We start from the raw sequence: 6,000 nt of genomic DNA on the forward strand, positions 1-6,000 counted from the left end.
TACAATCTTGTCCCTGACATCCTTGGAGAGCTCTTTGGTCTTGGCCATGGTGGAGAGTTTGGAATCTGATTGATTGATTGATTGATTGATTGATTGATTGATTGCTTCTGTGGACAGGTGTCTTTTTTACAGGTAACAAGATGCGGTTAGGAGCACTCCCTTTAAGAGTGTGCTCCTAATCTCAGCTCGTTACCTGTATAAAAGACACCTGGGAGCCAGAAATCCTTCTGATTGAGAGGGGGTCAAATACTTATTTCCCCTCATTAAAATGCAAATCAATTTATAACATTTTTGACATGCGTTTTTCTGGATTTTTTTGTTGTTATTCTGTCTCTCACTGTTCAAATAAACCTACCATTAAAATTATAGACTGATCATTTCTTTGTCAGTGGGCAAACGTACAAAATCAGCAGGGGATCAAATACCTTTTTCCCCCACTGTATATACACACACACACATATATACACACACACACACACACACACACACACACACACACACACACACACACACACACACACACACACACACACACACACACACACACACACACACACACACACACACACACACACACACACACACACACACACACACAGACACACACACATACACATAGAGAGAGAGAGAGACACACTCACAGCACCAGGCGGAAGGTTAGTGGCACCTTAATTTGGGAGGAAGGGCTCGTGGTAACGGCTGGAGCGGAATCAGTGGAACGGCATCAAACACATCAGACACGTGGTTTCCATGGTTTCCGTGTGTTTGATACCCTTCCATTCGCTCCGTTCCGGCTGTTATTATGAGCCGTCCTCTGATGCACCAAACACAAACGCACACAGCACATACAACTCTCTTCTGACCGGCAGACAGTTTCTCTCTTCCAGTCAGAGAGAAGCAGAAGGGGAAACCAAATTGAATTAGCTTTTTCCTCAGTCTTGGCCGCTTGACAGTTTCAACCATATGGATGAATCTTCTGGATTGACCAGCAGAGGGCAGTGTCAACACACGGAATGAATCAGGTCTAGACATTACTTCACCAGAGGAACAGAGCAATAAAAACCTACTTACGCATCAGAAGAAACTTGTTCTATCCTGATAGCGTAAACAGCATAATGTTATTGCCGATGTTTTACATGCTTTATACATTCTATAGACCCATTCCAAATCTGTGGGAAATGGTGCACTTTAACCTTTATTTAACTAGGCCGGTCAGTTAAAGAACAAATTCTTATTTACAAAACCCGGATGATGCCGACCCAATTGTGCACCGCCCTATGGGATTCCCAATCCCAGCCGGATGTGATACAGACTGGATTCGAACCAGGGACAGTAGTGACACTCCTTGCACTGAGACACAGTGCCTTAGACCGCTGCGCCACTTGGGAGCGTTACAGCGTGATTGTTAGTGAAGACAACATTGACAGTAAACGCTGCATATGGAATACAGTTTTTAACATGCAAACTGACAGTTTTTAACATGCAAACTGTAACGCTTCAGATCATCCAGATTGAAGAGAGCCCACAGTGTAATATCTAGAGAATACTGATCAATCCTGTAGACAGGATGCAGTCAGCAGCACGCATCACTGCAGACCACAACGTTACTACTATTACTATTACTATTGTTTACCACATTTTGATTGGTTTGTTATATTTTGTTGGGGGGTGTTACAGGTGCATGATCCATTTATGAAACCCATACCGACAGGCTGTAAGAAACACTTCAGAGTTTAACTGATAATACATTCAATATGAACAGTACACACTACACTACACCCCCCTGTTCAGACACACTACACCCCCTGTTCAGACACACTACACCCCCTGTTCAGACACACTACACCCCCCTGTTCAGACACACTACACCCCCCTGTTCAGACACACTACACCCCCTGTTCAGACACACTACACCCCCCTGTTCAGACACACTACACCCCCCTGTTCAGACACACTACACCCCCCTGTTCAGACACACTACACCCCCCTGTTCAGACACACTACACCCCTGTTCAGACACACTACACCCCCTGTTCAGTCACACTACACCCCCTGTTCAGACACACTACACCCCCTGTTCAGACACACTACACCCCCCCTGTTAAGACACACTACACCCCCTTTTCAGACACACTACACCCCCCTGTTCAGACACACTACACCCCCTTGACACCCTGTAGACAGTGGTGGTGTTCCCCCTGTTCAGACACACTACACCCCCTGTTCAGAACACACTACACCCCCTGTTCAGACACACTACACCCCCTGTTCAGACACACTACACCCCCTGTTCAGACACACTACACCCCCTTCACACCCCGTAGACAGTGGTGGTGTCCCCCTGTACAGACGTTGCATGCATCAACCAACGGTTTTATGCCACATTATCGACTGTGCCGTCGGGGACCAGATTGCTGTAACATGTGACGTGGTTAGCTGATAGGTAAATACCTATCGTGACGTTTTATGATCGGCCATCTGTAACATCTGAGCAGGGGAACACCACCATTGCATCTCTCCTTTACAACAGCTGGCGTCAACTGACCAGCGCAGGTGGAATCGTCACGCCATCATCCGTAAGACGATGCCCTGTAGGTGTAGGCTGCTACGCCGTACAGAAGTCCAGACTGTATCACATCCAGGTCGTGATTGGGAGTCCCATAGGGTGGCGCACAATTGGCCCAGCGTCGACCCGCGTCGGCCCAGGTTTGTCCGGTGTAGGTTGTCATTGTAAATAAGAATTTGTTCTTTAACTGACTAGCCTAATTAAATAAAGGTTACATTTAAAAAATATATATAACTTCAGCAATAATGGCTGAATAGAGCCCTAGGTGTTGATATACTGTCTCAATAAAGCCCTAGGGGTTAATATACTGACTGAATAGAGCCCTAGGGGTTGATATACTGACTGACTGAATAGAGCCCTAGGGGTTGATATACTGACTGAATAGAGCCCTAGGGGTTGATATACTGACTGACTGAATAGAGCCCTAGGGGTTGATATACTGACTGAATAGAGCCCTAGGGGTTAATATACTGACTGAATAGAGCCCTAGGGGTTGATATACTGACTGAATAGAGCCCTAGGGGTTAATATACTGACTGAATAGAGCCCTAGGTGTTGATATACTGTCTCAATAAAGCCCTAGGGGTTAATATACTGACGTGAATATTACTGACTGACTGAATAGAGCCCTAGGGGTTGATATACTGACTGAATAGAGCCCTAGGGGTTGATATACTGACTGAATAGAGCCCTAGGTGTTTATATACTGACTGAATAAAGCCCTAGGGGTTAATATACTGACTGAATAGAGCCCTAGGGGTTGATATACTGACTGAATAGAGCCCTAGGTGTTTATATACTGACTGAATAGAGCCCTAGGTGTTAATATACTGACTGAATAGAGCCCTAGGGGTTAATATACTGACTGACTGAATAGAGCCCTAGGGGTTGATATACTGACTGAATAGAGGCCTAGGGGTTAATATACTGACTGAATAGAGCCCTAGGGGTTAATATACTGGCTGAATAGAGCCCTAGGTGTTGATATGCTGACTGAATAGAGCCCTGAGGGTTGATATACTGACTGAATAGAGCCCTAGGTGTTTATATACTGACTGAATAGAGCCCTATGTGTTAATATACTGACTGAATAGAGCCCTAGGGGTTAATATACTGGCTGAATAGAGCCCTAGGTGTTGATATGCTGACTGAATAGAGCCCTAAGGGTTGATATACTGACTGAATAAAGCCCTAGGTGTTTATATACTGACTGAATAGAGCCCTAGGGGTTAATATACTGGCTGAATAGAGCCCTAGGTGTTGATATGCTGACTGAATAGAGCCCTAAGGGTTGATATACTGACTGAATAAAGCCCTAGGTGTTTATATACTGACTGAATAGAGCCCTAGGTATTGATATACTGACTGAATAGAGCCCTAGGGTTTAATATACTGACTGAATTTTAAAATGACACTCTATTCCCTACATAGTGCACTACTTGCCCATTGAGTAGTGCACTATATAGGGAATAGGGTTCTATTTGAGCCGTAACATATGGTAAGCCTTTAACTCCTCAGCCAACCAGTGGACAGCTCTGGGGAGATACAGGTCATTACGTACCATTATGTTTTATGGTAAGTCTTTAACTCTAAGCCTGCATGTTTCTGGTTGATACTGTAGAAACCCTTCAGTGAGGATATTATTACCATGATTTCTTATACATTTTTAAAGTGGGGTGAAAGTCAAAGGACAAGCAATAAATGAAGGTTTTTCTCCTTCCATCCGAGGCCCAAACTATAAGTAGTCTAATTCTGCATAGTGAGAACAGGCTGTCAGGTGCTGTTATGCTCTTGATGGGATCTCCAAATAAAAAGACTGGTTGTGGGATTATGTTATATTACTATGTATGTTATATTTACTATGTATGTTATATTTACTATGTATGTTATATTTATCATGTATGTTATATTTACCACGTATGTTATATTTACCATGTTATATATACCATGTATGTTATATTTACCATTTATGTTATATTTACCATGTATGTTATATTTACCATATATGTTATATTTACCATGTATGTTATATTTACTATGTATGTTATATTTACCATGTATGTTATATTTATTATGTATGTTATATTTACTATGTATGTTATATTTACTATGTATGTTATATTTACTATGTATGTTATATTTACCATATATGTTATATTTACCATGTATGTTATATTTACCATGTATGTTATATTTACCATGTATGTTATATTTATTATGTATGTTATATTTACCATGTATGTTATATTTACCATGTATGTTATATTTATCATGTATATTATATTTACCACGTATGTTATATTTATTACGTATGTTATATTTACCATGTATGTTATATTTATTATGTATGTTATATTTACCATGTATGTTATATTTATCATGTATATTATATTTACCATGTATGTTATATTTACCATGTATGTTATATTTACCATGTCAAAGAGGAAGTCTCAGGAAAGGAAAATGTTCTCCTTCGGTACATCGGAGGTGTGTGTCAAATCAAATCAAATTGTATAGGTCACATACACGTGTTTATCAGACGTTGTTGCGAGCTGTAGGGAAATGCTTGTGTTTCTACCTCGAACAGTGCAGTAATGTCTAACGAGTAATATCTAACAATACACACAATCTAAAGGAATGAAATTAACAATATATCAATATATGGACGAGTGACGTCAGAGCGTCATAGACTAAGATACAGTAGAATAGTATAGAATACAGTATATACATATGAGATGAGTAATACATAGACTAAGATACAGTAGAATAGTATAGAATACAGTATATACATATGAGATGAGTAATACATAGACTAAGATACAGTAGTATAGTATAGAATACAGTATATACATATGACATGAGTAATACATAGACTAAGATACAGTAGAATAGTATAGAATACAGTATATACATATGAGACGAGTAATATATAGACTAAGATACAGTAGAATAGAATAGAATACAGTATATACATATGAGATGAGTAATACATAGACTAAGATACAGTAGTATAGTATAGAATACAGTATATACATATGAGATGAGTAATACATAGACTAAGATACAGTAGTATAGTATAGAATACAGTATATACATATGAGGTGAAATTGCAAAATATGTAAACATTATTATTAAAGTGACTAGTGTTTAATTTATTAAAGTGGCCAGTGAGTTCAAGTCTATGTATACAGGCAGCAGCCTCTAATGTGCTAGTGATGGCTATTTTGTGTGTGTGTGTTCTACACAGGGACCAAATGCTGCCTGACAGGATCCTTTATGCTCCTGGAAGGATCTCAATCACTCATCTTGTGGTTGGGAGATTATATTACATTTACATTTTAGTCATTTAGCAGACACTCTTATCCAGAGCAACTTACAGTAGTGAATGCATACATTTCATAAACATTTTTCCATACTGGTCCCCCGTGGGAATC

This window comes from Salmo salar, chromosome 18, assembly GCF_965601325.2.
Source record: "Salmo salar chromosome 18, fSalSal1, whole genome shotgun sequence".
In the NCBI taxonomy this organism is placed as follows: Eukaryota; Metazoa; Chordata; class Actinopteri; order Salmoniformes; family Salmonidae; genus Salmo; species Salmo salar.